The 19,784-nt window shown below is 35.9% G+C and overlaps 2 long non-coding RNA genes across 2 annotated transcripts; one reads left to right on the top strand and one right to left on the bottom strand.

Annotated features, from left to right (window-relative positions):
- Positions 1 to 468: 468 nt before the first annotated feature.
- On the top strand, positions 469 to 4,113 carry LOC130465804 (uncharacterized). The gene is made up of 6 exons (XR_008925819.1): positions 469 to 624; positions 893 to 952; positions 1,062 to 1,111; positions 1,586 to 1,634; positions 1,774 to 1,919; positions 2,685 to 4,113. It is a non-coding gene; the product is annotated as an uncharacterized lncRNA (long non-coding RNA).
- Positions 4,114 to 14,565: 10,452 nt separating this feature from the next.
- LOC130465803 (uncharacterized) lies at positions 14,566 to 18,487 on the bottom strand. Its single transcript, XR_008925818.1, has 4 exons — positions 18,218 to 18,487; positions 17,732 to 17,983; positions 17,584 to 17,643; positions 14,566 to 14,816 (listed from the first exon to the last, which is right to left on the bottom strand). It is a non-coding gene; the product is annotated as an uncharacterized lncRNA (long non-coding RNA).
- Positions 18,488 to 19,784: the final 1,297 nt, after the last annotated feature.

Genomic DNA, 19,784 nt, shown 5'->3' with positions numbered 1-19,784 from the left:
GCCGGAACACATAACTTGAATAAAATGCTTAATAAACATTGAATTATGCATGTATGCTAGAATTTAAGTTTATTAAGAGAAACTGTGAATGGTTATTTATTTGTTTATTCTTTTCAATTGTAGTTTTTAATATGGCAAACAACAATTCATTCAACATTCGATCAATTCTCGAAAAGGAGAAGTTGAACGGGAAAAACTTCCTTGACTGGCAAAGGAACTTGCAAACACTAGTAGAAAAATATTAATTTGCTGCTATGACTTAGCGGCGTTAATTTGAAAACGCCTATAATTAAATGATAAAAGATTCATTGGCGGCGTTAGTTGTAACTATAACGCCTCGAATCAATGCTAATAATTAGTTAGCGGCGTCATTTTGTTTAACGCCGCAGTGTTATGTCCTCGACAAAATATCACCCACGCTTAATTCTTTCTTTGGGTTCTCGTCGGTAGACAAAAGCTCCTCCTTCTTCCTCCAAACTAGGTCCGACTCTGACCTCCATTTTCTTCACCATCAAATCTCGCCGGGTTCACCATCAAATCTCGCCGGGAAAAGTGAAGCTTAAGATTCATATCCACCGTCATTAGCCTTCGAACTCATCTCCACCACCGCCGTTCTTACTTAAGGTAAATGATGCTTTCACTCACCCTTCCTCCTCCTCTTTGCTGGTTTTCCTTTCAATTACCCTCTTTGCTGGTTTTCCTTTCAATTACCCTTTCAATTTACATGAATTATCGAATTATTTTTCTCTTGCTCTCTCCTCTCCTCTCTCCCGCTGAAGCATAAAACCCTAATTATCAATTTTAATTTTTCGCATAAAGAAACCTTCAAAAAATTTCGAATTTGAGGTTAGGTAATTTCGTATATCTAATTTCGTCTGCAAATTTGATATAGTTTAGGTGCTTCCAAGAAAGAGGAGCGCAAATTTGAGAAAAACACGAGTTTTGTTTTCCAGTAAGACATCTTTTTTACTTTGCTAAAATTCTACTTAATTTTGTGGGTTTTACTTTAATTGTTGAATTGTTTATTTATATTTTCTGGGTTTGGTTTGAAATGAGTGCAGAAATCATGGAGGCTGTTGCAACCTCAAGTGCTAAGAATATAATTCACAAGGTGAATTTTAAATTAAACTTCTTGATGTGCTGTCTTCTGAAGAAACACGGAGGCTGTTGCAACCTCATATTCATTATGCAAGATATGTTTTGATATTTTTAGTCCCCTTTTAAGAACAATGTTGTTGCCTGAAATTAAATTCGTGTCATGCTAGGTTAGTCTAGGGTTGAATTAGATTCGTTTTATGCTAGGTAGTGTGTCCACATGGACTGAATTCGTTCTTGGGTTACATTTGGGTTTTCATATGCTGTCATGCTAGGTAGTGTGCCCACGTGGTTTGCTTAGGTTGTTCTCTGATCTGCTATTTAGCTAAGTTTTGATCTGCTTAATAGTTGTTGTGGTTGATCTGCTTGCTGCTGTTGCTTGCTGTTGTTGCTTTCTGTTTTGCTGAAATTCTACTTAATGGTTTGGATTTTACTGTAATTGTTGAATTGAATATTTATATTTTCTTGTTTTGTTTTGGGATGAGTGCAGAATCAGGGAGACCATTGCAACCTTAAATGCTAAGAAGACAACTCAGAAGGTAAATTCTCGTTCCGTTAATTTCTTATACACAAACTTGCAACGTGCATCTGAATATTTCGACTTCTTTTTTACAAGGTTTTTTTTTTACTTATTAATGTCACATTTGGTCACTTGGGATTTGATTATTTCTTTTCCAGAAGAGAAAGAGTGCAATAAGACGAAAAAAGAAAGTGAAGGGATATGACCTATCCCACCCAAATGAGTTCTTGCCTGAGCTGAAAGAAGAACAACAACTTGCTCTTCCACCTAACGAAGTGAACTGCAAATCCAGACAAAACCTATTGTAAGGGCTACTTTGAAATTTTCATATTTCATCTTCATCTTTTTAATTTTAATTGATAAACTTGATTGGTTGATGTTTCAAATGTGGGGTTTTGACACTAAACTGAAGTACTGAACTTAACTTAACTGTTGCTTGATAGATGCTTACTGTTGGAAGATTTTGTTTGTTGTTGTTGATGATGTTGTTGACCTTGATCTCAATTCTTAGTGTTGCTAGTTATGTTGTTCATCTTGAATTTCGCACTAAATGCAGCAATGCTTTTGTAGAAAATTTAGGCATGAACATTTTCTGAGAACATCATTTTGTCAGAAACCTTTTAATAATGACAATGCGGTAGTAAGAAATACAAATAATCAATCATGTTGATCTGCAAATTGTGTTACCTAAACCGTTCGAAGCATGCATTTCCGATGCATTAGTGCTGGCTTAATGAGTTAGATCTGATAAACTAGGGGCAGCCGTTTGGCTGTTTGCCTAGTTGTTGGTGCTTTTCAATTCCTTGCAATTCCTAAATGCTGATTGACCATCCCTTCCCTGGTAAAGCTATTGCATTGACTTGTGAAGGTCTAAGGGCAACTGCCCTTTTCTAAGCTTCTTTCTCTACTTCTGTATCAGTTCATGCCCTTATTTGCTTCTCATTCATCTGTTTTGATATATATTTGAACATAATGTTATTTATATGTAGGAAAATATGGGTTAGTTGATGATTAAGTTTTATGTAATGTAATGTATAAACATTAAACAGCCTTGGGTATGATTGTGCAGGAACTTGGGATTTTGGTCATGATGGTTCTGCTAATGGTTTAAATCGGAGAAGTGGAGACCGTTTGGATAGTTCCATGCCACGAAACTTTCGACCTATCCTACTTCCAAAGACCATCAAGAAGCAAGAGGAGACTATCTGCAGGGGGCATAAAAATTTCGAGTTGATGCTCAACTTGCAGCTAGGAATAAGGTAGTTTATTACAGAATTTGCCCTTTTCTAAGCATCTTTCTCTACTTCTGTATCAGTTCATGCCCTTGTTTGCTTCTCAGTCATCTGTTTTGATATATATTTGAACATAATGTATTTATATGTAGGAAAATATGGGTTAGTTGATGATTAAGTTGTATGTAATGTAATGTATAAACATTAAACAGCCTTGGGTATGATTGTGCAGACATTCTGTAGGAAGACCAGGGCCACCAGTAAAGCGTGACTTGAAGTCTTCGGCTTTTGATCCCAAACGAGCCTTAAATGCGCATAACTTGACAAAAGTAGAGATAATGAGTCTTATCATCCTAATATTAAGTATATTAAACATTTAAATTATTTAGGATACTTATTTAGCTTCATTAGTTGAGAGTTGGGAGCGAAAATAACCATTATAGTCAAAATATGTCCTATAACGATCAAACGAGCCTTAAATGTGCATAACTTGACAAAAGTAGATGAGAATGAGTCTTATCATCCTAGTATTAAGTATATTAAACATTTAAATTGTTTTGAATTGTTTAGGATACCTATTTAGCTTCATTAGTTGAGAGTTAACCCTTATAGTCAAAATATGTCATATAACGAACAAACGAGCCTTAAATGTGCATAACTTGGAAAAAGTAGATGACAATGAGTCTTAGAAACCTAATACTAAGTATATGAAAGATGTAAAGGGTTAAGAATACCTATTTAGCTTCATTAGTCGAGAGTTGGGAGCGAAAACAACCATTATAGTCAAAATATGTCCTCTAACGATCAAGTGAGCCTTAAATGTGCATAATTTGACAAAAGTAGATGAGAATGAGTCTTAGAAACCTAATACTAAGTATATTAAACATGTAAGGATTTAGAATACCTATTTAGCTTCATTAGTTGAGAGTTGGGAGCGAAAACAACCATTAAAGTTAAATATGTCCTATAACGATCAAACGAGCCTTAAATGTTCATAACTAGACAAAAGTAGATGAGAATGAGTCTTATCATCATAATATTAAGTATATTAAACATTTACATTGTTTAGAAAACCTATTTAGCTTCATTAGTTGAAAGTTGAGCGAAGATAACCCTTATAGTCAAAATATGTCATATAACGAACAAACGAGCCTTAAATGTGCATAACTTGACCAAAGTAGATGGGAATGAGTCTTAGAAACCTAATACTAAATATATTGAACATGTAAAGGGTTTAGAATACCTATTTAGCTTCATTAGTTCAGAGTTGGGAGCGAAAACAACCAACACTTGTTATTTTCTATTTTGCTAGTTGTTTTTAGATCTAACCGAAGATAACTTATTTTATGATATATACTATTTTTTTAGGTTTTCCCGTCACTAAGTGGAGATCCTTTCACCGATGAGCAAATTGCTGAAATACGAGACACATGGGCATCATACTTCACCGAACATTTTGTGTAGATAATTAACACTTCATCGATCTCTTTTTGTGGATGTTTCCTGCTATTGAAATCATATACAATTGCCTTATTATATTTTTGGTGTGAATTTGTAACGTACGAAGTGTAAAAGATATAGTTATGATCAACTTGAAACCATTTAGTTGGATTATTTTTGTAAACATATGATGGTGGTATTATATGTAAAAATCAAAGTTTCTTGGAAGTTATTGGTTGTTGACGATACTTTTGGACATTGTATAAATGTGGCGTGAGTACAGGTTCTACTTTTTTGGGTTTGTTGAATACAGAAAAGAAATTATTTATAAAAAAAAGAATTACACATTATTGGCGGCGTTTATTCTCCCGCAATTTTACAATGTTTGAGGCGTTTAGGTAGAAAACGCCGCCTAACAATACTATTAATTTGAGGCGTTTTTCTGCCTATACGCCGCAAATGAATTATTCATTTGAGGCGTTTTTTAACGCCGCAAATCAATCCTATTCATTTGCTGCCACTCTATTTGCTGCTACGCCAAAAACGCCGCAAATGAATATAAAAGTGACGCCTCAAATGAATGTTTTTCTACTAGTGAAATAGTTCTTATGCAGGAAGAAAAGGAGTATGTCCTAGAAGAGGCGATGCCCGAAGCCGCAGGCGACTGGGTCACTCAGGCAGCCCTCAATCGTTGGATTGATGCCAACAAGGATGTGAAATGTCTAATGCTCGCCACCATGAGTGCGGATCTGCAGAAAACGTTCATCAACTCAGATGCTTTCACAATCATCAGTGAGTTGAAGAACATGTTCCAAGATCTGGCTCGAGTCGAAAGATTCGAGACTCATAGGCAAATTCTTGAGACCAAGCTTAAGAAAGGCGAGCCCGTAAGTCCACATGTTCTCAAAATGATTGGACTCATTGAGAATATGAGTCGGCTGGATCAACAATTTTCTCAGGAAATGGCTATAGACACCATCCTCCATTCTCTTCATAGCGGGTATGATCAGTTCAAACTGAACTACAGTATGAATAGTCTGGACAAAACGCTCACTGAGCTTCACGGTATGCTGAAGACCGCTGAAAAGACGCTCAAAAGTGATAAGCAGGATGTGCTTATGGTGCGTGGGGGCAAGTTCAAGAAATCTGGAAAGAAGAGGAATGCTAAGAAAGGTGGCAACAAGGCCAGCCCAACTAAGCAAACTGGCGCCAAATCTGTAAAGAGGAAGGTCAGTCAACCCACTTCTGAATCCGAATGCTTCTACTGCAAGAAGAAGGGGCATTGGAAGAGAGATTGCTTGAAGCTAAAGGAAGATCAGAAGAACGGAACAGTCGTTCCATCTTCAGGTATTTTCGTTATAGACTGTATACTTGCTAATTCAACTTCTTGGGTATTAGATACAGGTTGTGGCTCACACTTATGTTCCAATCCACAGGGACTAAGAAGAAGTAGAAAGTTAAGCAAGGGTGAAGTCGACCTACGAGTGGGAAATGGAGCACGGATTGCTGCATTAGCTGTAGGAACTTACTATTTGTCGTTGCCCTCCGGGCTAGTTTTGGAACTGGAAGAATGTTTCCATGTTCCAAGTCTTACTAAAAACATCATTTCAGTTTCTTTCTTAGATGCTAAGGGATTTTCCTTTTTAATAAAAGACAATAGTTGTTCGTTTTTATTTTAAAGAGATGTTTTATGGATCTGCTAGATTAGTCAATGGACTTTATTTATTAGATCACGACAAACAAGTATATAACATAAATACCAAAAAGGCCAAAAAGGATGATTCAGATCTCACCTATCTGTGGCATTGTCGATTAGGCCATATAAACTTGAAACGCTTAGAAAGACTTCAAAAGGAAGGAATTCTAGAACCATTTGACTTAGAGGATTATGGTAAATGCGAATCATGTTTACTTGGCAAAATGACAAAGCAACCTTTCTCTAAAGTTGGAGAAAGAGCAAATGAACTATTGGGTTTAATCCATACAGATGTATGTGGACCAATGAGTACAAATGCTAGAGGTGGTTTCAGCTACTTTATCACTTTCACTGATGACTTCAGTAGGTATGGTTATGTCTACCTAATGAAGCATAAGTCTGAATCCTTTGACAAATTCAAGGAATTTCAGAGTGAAGTAGAGAATCAATTAGGCAAGAAGATTAAGGCACTGCGGTCTGATAGAGGCGGTGAATATCTGAGCTATGAATTTGATGACCATCTGAAAGAATGTGGAATTCTATCAGAATTGACTCCTCCTGGAACACCACAATGGAACGGTGTGTCAGAACGGAGGAACAGAACCTTGCTAGACATGGTCAGGTCAATGATGGGTCAGGCCAAACTTCCATTAGAATTTTGGGGACATGCACTAAATACAGCTGCACTCACTATAAATAGAAGCTCCGTCTAAAGCTGTCGAAAAGACTCCATATGAATTATGGTTTGGAAAGCCTCCAAATGTGTCTTTTCTTAAGATTTGGGGATGTGAAGTATACGTCAAACGATTAATTTCAGACAAACTTCATCCAAAATCTGACAAATGTATCCTTGTGGGCTATCCAAAGGAAACAAAGGGGTATTACTTCTACAATACATCTGAGAACAAGGTGTTTGTTGCTCGAGATGGTGTCTTTTTGGAGAAAGATCACATTTCCAAAATGACAAGTGGGAGAAAAGTAGACCTCGAAGAAATTCGAGTCGAACAACAAACTCTAGAGAATGCTCAAGATGACATTCAGGATGAAACTCAGAGATCTTTAGAAGAATCTGGTGAGAATCATGGTCAAACAAGAAATGTTACCCCGCGTAGATCGCAAAGATATAGATCTCAACCGGAAAGGTACTTAGGTATTTTGACGAACGAGAGCTATGACGTTCTATTACTTGAAAGTGATGAACCTGCGACTTACAAACAAGCTATGACGAGCCCTAGCTCCAAGCAATGGCAAGAAGCCATGCAATCTGAATTAGACTCCATGTCTGAAAACCAAGTATGGGATTTGGTCGATTTGCCAGATGGCTACCAAGCCATTGGAAGCAAATGGGTTTTCAAACTGAAAAAGGACAAGGATGGGAAACTTGAAGTTTTCAAAGCTAGATTGGTTGCAAAAGGTTACAGGCAAGTCCACGGTGTGGATTACGATGAAACCTTTTCACCAGTTGCAATGCTAAAGTCTATTCGGATAATGTTAGCAATCGCTGCATATTACGATTACGAAATATGGCAGATGGATGTCAAAACTGCTTTCTTAAACGGCGTTTTAACAGAAACTGTGTTTATGACACAGCCTGAAGGTTTTGAGGATCCAAAGAATGCTAAAAAGGTATGCAAGCTAAAGAAGTCAATCTACGGATTGAAGCAGGCATCCAGGAGCTGGAATATACGTTTTGATGAAGCAGTCAGTGACTTTGGTTTCATCAAGAACGCAGACGAATCTTGTGTATACAAGAAGGTCAGTGGGAGCAAAATTGCTTTCCTAGTATTATATGTCGACGACATATTACTTATCGGAAATGACATTCCTATGTTGAACTCTGTCAAGATTTGGCATGGGAAATGTTTTTCGATGAAAGATCTAGGAGAAGCACAGTACATATTGGGCATCAAGATTTACAGAGATAGATCTAAAAGGATGATTGGACTTAGTCAAAGCACTTATATCAATAAGGTGCTTGATAGGTTCAAGATGGCGGACTCCAAGCGAGGCTACCTACCCATGTCTCATGGAATGACTCTAAGCAAGACTCAGTGCCCAAAAACACTTGATGAGCGTAGACGAATGAATGGGATTCCATATGCATCATTGATTGGTTCAATAATGTATGCTATGATATGTACACGCCCGGATGTTGCGTATGCACTCAGTGCTACGAGCAGATACCAGTCAGACCCAGGGGAGGCGCATTGGACTGCTGCCAAGAATATTCTGAAGTACCTGAAAAGGCACAAAGATGACTTCCTGGTCTATGGTGGAGATGATGAATTAATTGTTAAAGGCTATACGGACGCAAGTTTCCAAACCGACAAAGATGATTTCAGATCACAGTCTGGGTTTGTCCTCTGTCTCAACGGAGGAGCAGTAAGCTGGAAAAGTGCTAAGCAAAGCACCATTGCGGATTCTACAACTGAAGCGGAGTACATTGCTGCACATGAAGCAGTAAAGGAAGCTATATGGCTAAGGAAGTTCATAGGTGAACTTGGTGTAGTCCCCTCCATTAAAGGACCAATAGCCCTGTATTGTGATAATAACGGAGCTATTGCACAGGCAAAGGAGCCTAGACACCACCAGAGAGTCAAGCATGTACTTCGTAGATTTCACCTTCTACGAGAGTTCGTTGAAAGAAAAGAAGTCGAGATAAGCAAAATTGGAACTGATGACAACATATCAGATCCATTGACTAAACCTCTGCCGCAGGAGAAGCACAACTCACACACTGCAGCTATGGGAATCAAGCATATTGGAGAATGGCTTTGATGTCTCTGTTTAATGTTTTAAAGTTTTAGAGTTTAAATCTTTGTAAAACATTATTGGTTAATCATTCACAATAAATGAAAAGAATTCATTTTTCCATTTAATTTGTGGTTTATTAAATGATGAGTCCCTTCAATTTGACGATATATTCAAGATAGACTGTCAGGACCAGTCCTGTGACTAAGAAATGTCTATCAAGTGAACTTGAATGTCAAAGGTTGAAAATGGTCCCTAGTCGGAGTTTTCTATAAAATTGGACGCATAGAAAACGTTAGACGATTAGAATGCAAGATGACTAGTAGTTCTGTTTCTTGAACTATGTGGACATGGCAATGTCATAATCATTTGCATAGATACTTACTTTGTGAAGACTAGTATCGAACAAGACCTATGAAACTTTACTGTAAGAGATGAAAATCTGTCATAAGTAAATTTCATTAAAATTATTAGACACTAAATCCTCAATACTTGAGTGATTTGAGATTACTTGTTTGAGAACTGGTTACTTTGACGTTGACCAACCGTCGCACCGTAAAAGGAGGCTATAAAGGCAACGCTCAGGTAATCACCTATCAAACGAAGTCTAATCTCAAGATCGCAAGATTGGGATTGTCCTCCCATAAATCGGGATGAGATGCTTAAAAGTTGTACAAGGCCACTCGGAGAGCTAGAAACTGTGAAATGCATGGCCGTGCTCGGATGAATCATAGGCTATGATTATCTGTTTATTTGATCAGTTGAACTCTGAAACCGAGGAGCACCTCTGGACATAATAAGGATGACAACTCTTACCTTATGTTCAAGAGCAATCATCGAGCGACAAAGGAATTAGGAAATGCACACTTGTCCCTAAGGACAAGTGGGAGACTGAAGGAAATAATGCCCTTGGTCCAAGTATGCATTCAATGATAAGTCTAATATATGCGGTTCAGTATTAATTAACAAGTTAATAATTCAGTGAGATCAAGTGAGCTGAATGCCTAGCTAGAGGCCGCTTCAGTTCAAGTGGAATTAATGATATTAATCCACAGCTTACTCTTGACTGAACCCGTAGGGTCACACAAATAGTACGTAAACGGATCAAGTATTTAATGGCATTAAATACTCCAACTATGGATATTCGGAATCGACGGATCTTGGTTTCAGTGGGAGCTGAGATCGTCACAGGAAATAAATGAATACTCCGGAAACGATGATATTGCCGGAAACGGAAATATCACTACAAGAAAAGAGTACATATTTAGACGGAATAATTGCGACAGTGTGACAAAGGGTCGCAGGAGCTTTGGGGCCGCGAATATTAATTTGCAAATTACGACGCTTTAGAGAGCCGAAATATATTACGACGGTCTAAAGCGTCGCTACTAGCAAAAAAAAAAACACGTGGAACCCACATGTTTTTAAGCCCGCAAAACCAATTATACATTCAGGCAAAACAAAATCCCGCCTAATTCTCCTAAAATTTTCGATGAATCGCGCTTTACACTCACTCCATCTCCCACGTTTCCCTCAACCTCCTCACCGATCTACCTCCAAAACCTAACCTCCATCTATCAGATTTCCTGATGAATCCGTCTTCACTCCTCCTCACCTTCAGCACCATTAATGAATTCCAATCAAATCTCTCAATCCTCCCAGTTCATCCCACTTTTATCTCACTTCATTTTATATATTCATGGAAAATCCCAATTGAATCACAATTCGGCCAACAAATTCAAGTTAAATTCGTTGTTTCCTCTGGTTTTTTTTTATTGGAGAGCATCCTCTGATTTTTTATTTGCTGCTTCCTTGGTGTATGGGATGCATTTTCTCTAGTAACTCGATCTTCCAAGTTAGGTTCTTTTGTAACTTTTGTTGCAGAAATTGTATGCTTTATTGTTAATTTGAGAGTTTCTTGATTGTTTAAATTATACTAGCTCCCTGATTAGATGAAGTTTATATTTCCCCATTGCTTGTTCTTTTCTACGCTTCTCTGCGGTAATTCTCTAGCTTCTCACTTCCTCGGCTAATTACCCCATCTAATTCAAGTATTGTGTTTCTATGTTAGGGTTTTAGATGAATTTGGAGTTCTTTTTCCTATTGATTTGCGAGTCAATTCGATTTTAGGGTTTAAAATAAATAATTATTTTGGAGTTCTAATTATTGTTTAAATATCATAGACCATTTTGAAATTTGTTAATTGAGTTGTATTTGTTGCAATTCGGGGAATTATGAAATTAGAGTTGTTTTCCAATTTTTTGTGAGGTTTGGAGAATTATGCTCGACATTTGTTTTGATAGTAGGGATGTATGTCTTTTTTTGGAGTTATTTTCTTTTAGTTTCTCCTTTTCTTTGCATCAGTTTTTTCTAGAATGAAATATCAATAATGTATCTCAGACTTTCAGTAGATGTCCTGAAGATATGCATATCATCCTTTTATCGTCCTTACAATTTATTTTTTATGTTATGGGTGCATACAAAGCTGAATTAGGTGAAATTTTATCTTACTATCTTGACGCGTGATTTGATAGGTATGGCTGAATTGTCATTTTGTAATTTCATTTTACCTGTTAATGTTGAAGGGTTTTCTTTGCACTCTTAGCAAAGGGAATGGAGCCTTTAGAAGTTAGAGGGAGGAATCTATACTCCATATCAATTGGGTTTTGGAGACTATTAAAGAGCATTTGACTATCTCAGAGTATGATATATTGATATGGAATAAATGGCTCTTTTGGAGCTTAGTATCCGCCATCATAGTCTTTATGTTAAGATTCTTAAGACATTAGGTATCTTTTGAGTACTTTGACCTTAATGGAGTTATAAATGCTGAACAAAACAATATGCTAGGGTACTGCACTTCTCTGTCAATTGGATTTATAAATGTATACGAGGGTACTGCACTTCTCCGTCAATTGGATTTAATGTTGGTATTTGATCACTCTAACTAATGAGAATTATCTTAGAAACATCATCATAGGGTCAACAGTTGTAAGCTCTTCAATTTTTTCATAAATCCAATTGTTGGTACTTCCAGGAGTTTTGGTATTAAAAAGAATTAAGATAAGTTTAAACAAAGTTATTATCACATTACCGAATGAACATATATTGTAAATTCTTGTATAAGACGGTTTGATCGTGAGTGTTCGAAATCTTGTATACCCCTCAGAATATTCATTAATGCAGGTGAGTTAGTTATGGTATTAGAAACATATTATTCAAAGTATGATTTACTGTTCTAGCATTTTGTCCTAATTCCTTTGAAAATCTGAAATTGATGACTAAATGGTTTCCAATTTCATAAATAAAGAGCAAAGGAGAGAGAGTAGAATATGACAATAATAATACGAAGTGTCTGATTTTTTCCAGTTTGATTGGGTCTTATTTTTTTCCAGTTTGATTGTGTCTGATATTTTCTAGTTTGATTGAGTATGATTTTTTCCCATGTTATGAAAAAAGAAAATATGAGAAATTGAAATGGTTGTTTCAGTGCAGTGGCTAACTTCCAGCTGCATTGGTGTTTCTCTCTTTTGCTTTATTGAATTTTCTTGGTTGAACACATTAATGGAAGGATGATACATACAGTGATATTAGGTAGCTTGTCCAGTGAAATTGTATGTGCATGTAGCAGTGTAGCACTATTGTGTTTTAGTTGATAATGGACTCACGTTCTATATATTTTTGTGCTACTAAGGATTCAGTATATGACATCTAGATTTGTGACCAATTTGTAGTAGTTTCCCTCATGGGAGGTAGAATGAATGGGTTCAATTGCCAAATAAGTAAATGGAAATAGCAGCCCTCAGAAGTCAGAATTTCCAATCAAAAAACAGTATAAATTAGAAGGAAGGAAAGGTGAATATAAATATATCCATTGGAAAATGTTTACAATCAAAGTGTTTGATAACTGATGTATAATTCTGTAGGTAGCTATTCAACCTACGAGGGCTACAACTATAACAGCTTGAAGGAACCTCCTAAAAAATGCACCATGTAACATTTTCTTCCTAAAAAGTAAACTTACATTCCCTAATAGTATATGCTACAAAAGAGAAACCGAAGTTACCAAGTAATACAAGGTAAAAAACTGTACAAGTACAAAATATAGTCTGCTTTCTAAAATTGGAACTCTATTCCTACATTATAGGTCTTTATCAACAACTCTTGGAAAAATAGAATATAAAAGAACTAAATGATATTGGATGAAGAGTAGGGCAAGATATATTCCTATATGAAAATCCGTTCTGACTGAGGTGTATATATCTGATTTCTCTGTCTAATTTTTCAACCTTCAAACAAAAAGCTTCAGATTAACAAAGGGGCCTAAAGAAAATAAATTTTATACACATAACAAACATATATTTTCATAGGTTGTCAAATGGACATGTGTATGTATGAAGTAGTAACAACTTATAAAGCATAAATCTGAAATACCTTATATTTCTTACAATAACAATCAATTAGAAACGCTAAACAAACCCCCTCCCGCCCTCAAAATAAAGTAAGAGGAAAGAAACATTATATCACATTAACGATGAAGCCGAATTGCTACTTCCAGTTGTTTGGTTATTGTTTACTGGATGAAGTTTTGGGGAGTGTGTGCCAGGTGGTGATTAGATTTTACTCAGTATCAAGTATCAACAGTTGTCTTTTCTGTTTCTTTTGGGAAATAATTGGAGCTTCACATATTTTTTTGGTTAAAATACTTCACCCTTGTGGGTCTTCTACTCTATGACTTGTATATTCTAGAATCTAGACCACTCATGAGCTAACTGCCAATTAGAGCCAGGATGAATTTCTTTTTCTCAACCAGATTTGTACTTTACTTCAATATATAATGAGTTTTCTGTCTGGTGAGATACTGGGATATATAGGACCAATTTATATAGAAAAGTTTTACTGCACCTGTTATAGTGTCTAGGATGTACTCGTACAATTAAGTTAATTCTTGAAGTATGGATTCTGGAACATGTTAAGAGCTTCTTGTAGACCTTTTTTTGTTAGCCAGAAGGCAGAAGCTAATGTAGTACTTTAACATGATGTAATTCGTGGGTGCATTCTTTCATTAACTGTCATGTATGTTATTTAAAAATTACACTATCTTGCAATCAGAGTAGATAAGTGTGGAGTGGAGCAAAGCGACCAATGATTAGAGAATTTTAATACGGGTAAACAGTACTGATCAGAGCTGCATCGGCTATGCAATAGTGTATCATTACCTGAAAATGTGGCATATCTAATTTACATATTAAAATGCTTTTTTGTAGATTATTGATGATTCTTGTGGCAATGGTGAAAACCAGGCGAGACATGAGACTTTGACACTATTGCCAAAACCAAGGTAATTTCACATGGAGTTAACTACGTTTCATGCTTTATCACTAGTAGAAAAAACCCTTATTGCAGCGGACTTTTAGACCCCTGTTGCAGCGTACATCGTATGCTGCAACTGGGGGGCCTGCAACAAGTCTGAACTTGTTGCAGCGTACAAGTTCGCTGCAAAAAGTGATTTGTTGCAGCGGGCTTTTAGATGTACGCTGCAACAAGTGCCAAAAAATTGGCAAAAATTTGGACTTGTTGCAACGTACATATATATGTACGCTGCAAAAGACTCAACTTTTTGCAGCGTACATTTATTTGTACGCTGCAACAAGTCTGAATTTTTGCGAAATTTTTTTCCCTTGTTGCAGCGTACAATATATATGTACGCTGCAACAAAGCACTTTTGGCGGGAAAATTCTAATTTTGTTTAGGGATACCTAGAGTGCCTTGCACCAAATATAGAAACCTGTCAAAACAATAATAGAATAACGCAACCTGTATAACAAATATAAAAACAACAACTGGAGTTTTGTATACTATATATCCCAAAACCAAATTAAGTGCACATATTACATTTAAATATATGTTCCAATTTCAACATAAACATACATTTTAATATAAAATTTATTCTATAACAACTAAACCAACTCGATCAAGCGCGCTAAAGCCAATAATAAATACTTGCTGGTAAAAAACTTGGCCCATTGCTCACGAACCACATCAAATTCCTCGCATAAGGCGCAATCCTCGGAGTGTAGACCTTTACAAAAACAGAAATTTAAATTAAACATTAGATTAAATACAAATTAAATATCACATTTTAACATTCAAGAAACTAATGACAATGTCCTAATAGTCTAAAATGAGTCCTTAGGTTCTTTAGTTCAAAGTTAGGAGCGAAAATGTCATTTTAGCCTAAATATGACCTATAATGACCCAATGAGCCTATAGGTGCATAAATAGATTGGAACGAGTCTTAGATCGTTAAAATTATGCATATTAAACATGTAATAGATTTTAAATGAGTCCTTAGGTTCTTTATTTTAAAGTTGGGAGCGAAAATGCCTTATTTTAGCCTAGATATGACCTATAACGATCAAACAAGCATTAAATGGGTATAAGTAGATTAGAATAAGTCCTAGAAACTCAAAACTAAGCTTATTAATCATATAATAATTTAAAAATGAGTCCTTAGGTTCTTAAGTTCAAAGTTGGGAGCGAAAATATCATTTTAGCCTAAATATGACCTAAAACGACACAATGAGCCTTAAATGGGCATAAATGGATTGGAATGAGTCCTAGAAAGTTAAAACTAGAATATAAAACATTTAGTAGGTTTAAAATGAGTCCTTAGGTTCTTTAGTTCATAGTTGGGAGCGAAAATGTCATTTTAGCCTAAATATGACCTACAACGACCTAATGAGCCTTAAAGGTGCATAAATAGATTGGAACGAGTCTTATAAAGTTAAAATTATGCATATTAAACATGTATTAAGTTTAAAATGAGTGCTTAGGTTCTTTATTTTAAAGTTAGGAGCGAAAATGCCTCATTTTAGCCTGAATATGACCTATAACTATCAAACAAGCATTAAATGTGCATAAATAGATTAGAATAAGTCTTAGAAACTTAAAACTAAGCATATTAATCATATAATAAGTTTAAAATGAGTCATTAGGTTCTTAAGTTCAAAGTTGGGAGCGAAAATGGCACTTTAGCCTAAATATGACCTACAACGACCTAATGAGCCTTAAAGGTGCATAAATAGATTGGAACGAGTCTTATAAAGTTAAAATTATGCATATTAAACATGTATTAAGTTTAAAATGAGTGCTTAGGTTCTTTATTTTAAAGTTGGGAGCGAAAATGCCTCATTTTAGCCTAAATATGACCTATAACGATAAAACAAACATTAAATGTGCATAAATAGATTAAAATAAGTCTTAGAAACTTAAAACTAAGCATATTTATCATATAATAAGTTTAAAATGAGTCATTAGGTTCTTAAGTTCAAAGTTGGGAGCGAAAATGTCATTTTAGCCTAAATATGATCTATAACGACACAATGAGCCTTAAATGTGCATAAATGGATTGGAATGAGTCCTAGAAAGTTAAAAATAAGCATATAAAACATTTAGTAAGTTTAAAATGAGTCCTTAGGTTCTTTGGTTCATAGTTGGGAGCGAAAATGTCATTTTAGCCTAAATATGTCCTATAACGACCAAACAAGCCTTAAATGTGTATAAGTAGTTAGAATAAGTCTTAGAAACTTAAAACTAAGCATATTAAACATGTAATAAGTTTAAAATAAGTCCTTAGGTTCTTTATTTTAAAGTTGGGAGCGAAAATACCTTATTTTATCCTAAATATGACCTACAACGATAAAACAAGCATTAAATGTGCATAAATAGATTATAATAAGTCTAAGAAACTTAAAACTAAGCATATTTATCATATAATAAGTTTAAAATGAGCTATTAGGTTCTTAAGTTCAAAGTTGGGAGCGAAAATGTCATTTTAGCCTGGGGTTGGATAATTTTAAACACATACTAATTCCAAAATATGCTAAACCAAATAGATTGGATTAAGTCTTGGAAAGTTGAAACTAATCATATGAATCATGTATTTAAGTTTGACATGAGTTTTTAGGTTCGTTAGTTCAAAGTTGGGAACGAAAGTGACATTTTAGCCTATATATGACCTATAACGGCAAAAGAAGTCTCGAATGTGCAGAGATAGATTGGAACGAGTGTTGGAAATTTAAAACTAATCATATTAATCATGTAATAAGTTTGAAATGAATCCTTAGGTTATCTAGTTATGAATTGGGAGCGAAAATGACTTATTTTAGCCTAACTATGACCTATAACGACCAAAGTCTCAAATGTGCATACATAGATTAGAATGAGTTTTATAAAGTTAATACTATGCATATTAATCATGTAATAAGAATAAAATGAGTCATTAGGTTCGTTAGTTCAAAGTTGGGAGCGAAAAATGTCATTTTAGCCTAATTATGACCTATAATGGCCAAACAAGTCTCAAATGTGCATAAATAGATTGGATTGAGTCTTGGAAAGTTAAAGCTAATCATATAAATCATATAGTAAGTTTGAAATGAGTTCTTAGGTTCATTAGTTCAAAGTTGGGAGCGAAAATGTCATTTTAGCCTAAATATGACCTATATAGCCAAACAAGTCTCAAATGTACATAAATAGATTGGATTGAGTCTTGGAAAGTTACAACTAATCATATGCCTATTTCCACCCAAATCCAAGAACAACCTATGCCTATTTCCAAAAAAGAAAAAGGGAGGGAAAGAAAAAGAAAGATAATACAAGAGCATGTTAAAGACCAAAAAATAAAAACAAGTAGAAACTTAGCCGATTTTCATGTTAGCTTTATGACTTATTTTTTCCCCACATGGAATCCTTCTTCAGCTAATTCCATTAATTAATTAAATGAGAAAACAAATTAAATAATTAACCAACACCAAAGTACATGCAAGAAACAAAATTAGATGTCTTACTTTTTTCCTCAACCGGCTTTTCCTTGCTGCCTCACGGTTCTGAGCAAGCCTTCGTAGAGTCTATAATAATAAATCTTTAAAGATGTTACAAAAATGAAGCTACAAGATGTCAAATAGCATGAAAAGAGAAGAGTGAACAACTTCTAACCTTATGATCAGTCTACTTCGATCTCTCACTCGAATGATAATGACATTGCTTCTGCCCCCACCGTCTCTGAGCTTCCATCGTCACGAAATACAACCAGGCCTTTATTGAGTTTGTCGTCCCAAGATTCAAGTTCAGCCTCTCTCCAAATGCTAGCTCCATTCCCTGAAACTGCCAAAATGCTAGCTCCTACAAATGGCTGCCCCCAACTAGGTGACACATACTTCTTCAGGGAAGACAGGGACATTAGTGTTCCTGTAGCAGATAACAATACAATATTTAGGTAAGATAACAGCTGGAATTACCAAAATGGCCTGCAATATATATATATGGGGATTTTGAACTACATATTGGAAATCTAAAAGTAAAGAATCTGGAAACAGATGCAGAGATTGTACTTTTATATCACAAAAGAAGATTAGTACGTAAACCTGGAAAATCTAGATTGGTCAAATAGACAAAACATAACTCCTGATGATAAGATTCTACCTTCAATTCAAGCTCTCTGTCCATCTCTCTGTGCCTACTCAAAGAACTAGAGCATTCATTGAACTATTTTAACATATCAGCCAATTTCATCGAAAAATCATCCTCGATGTCTGCACTTCTCCTACGCTGGTCCAGCAGACTGTCCTTTTATAGGCCTGTAGCTTGTCATTTGGTGAAGACCTTCCCATCACCTGTAACACATAGTTACTGCTGTCAGTCGATGTTACTTTTTAACTACATACAAACTAGCTCAACTACGAAAAACAGAGTTCGTGCACTTGCATCAGAATACGGGTCCATCATATTCAGCATCTTTCATAGTACATCATATTTTTTATTTTCTGCCTGAGCCTTTCCTGACCACCCTTCCAAGAACTAAACTATGCAATCAGATCATAATAATGGGTTATTCCATACTTGACAGGTAGCTAGTAATAGAAATTACAGATCATCATTAAGTAATCATCCACCAGAGTGCCGAACTTTAAGCACGAATGTGGACAAAGAACAAACATAGAACTTTGTAGCACCAATTCTCTACCAAGAACCGAATAATTGTCTGTAACGACAACATTCTACTAAAAGTTCATTCCCATATTAATCATAAATGACAAACAAAACGCAATATAATACAAGCATATTTATAAATAAACAGAAAAGCAACCTCTCTGAAGGAAATAATGCCCTTGGTCCAAGTATGCATTCTATGTTAAGTCTAATAAATGCGGTTCAGTATTAATTAACAAGTTAATAATTCAGTGAGATCAAGTGAGCTGAATGCCTAGCTAGAGGCCGCTTCAGTTCAAGTGGAATTAATGATATTAATCCACAGCTTACTCTTGACTGAACCCGTAGGGTCACACAAATAGTACGTAAACGGATCAAGTATTTAATGGTATTAAATACTCCATCTATGAATATTCGGAACCGACGGATCTTGGTTTCAGTGGGAGCTAAGATCGTCACAGGCAAGAAATGAATACTCCGGAAACGATGATATTGCCGGAAACGGAAATATGGATCGTATCGGAAATATGAATATTATCCAAGTCGTAGATGTTGCCGGAAACGGAAACATGGTACGTATCGGAAAATATTGTTGGAAATGGAAATATTACCAGAATCGGAAATATTGCCGGAAACGGAAATATGGTCAGAATCGGAAATATTACCGGAATCGGAAAATAATTCCGGAAACGGAAATATTAAATATTTGTTCGAAACGGAAATTAATTCCGGAATCGGAAATATTGAATATTGTTCGTATCGGAAATAGATTCCGGAAATGGAATTTTAATCGGAAGCGTATCGTACGAATTAGCATCGGACGAGGCCTGCCGGACGAAGGCCCAGCACGAAGCCAGGCCATCGCCCAGCAAGCACGCACGCCACAGCCCAGCGCGCACAAGGCCACGCATGCGTGGGCCGCGCTGCGTGGGCTGCTGCTCGCATGCGTGGGCAGCCCTTGTGGCTGCCGTGTGTGTGTGAGTTTGAGCTCATGCGAGATTCCTGAATCTGCAAGAGTCAGTGTATGATTAAATGTCTATTCCTATTGGATAAATTGATT

This window comes from Spinacia oleracea, chromosome 1, assembly GCF_020520425.1.
Source record: "Spinacia oleracea cultivar Varoflay chromosome 1, BTI_SOV_V1, whole genome shotgun sequence".
NCBI classification, from domain to species: Eukaryota; Viridiplantae; Streptophyta; class Magnoliopsida; order Caryophyllales; family Amaranthaceae; genus Spinacia; species Spinacia oleracea.
The sequence above is the reverse complement of the archived record's forward strand: the minus strand, read 5'-3'. Positions and strand labels throughout refer to the sequence as shown.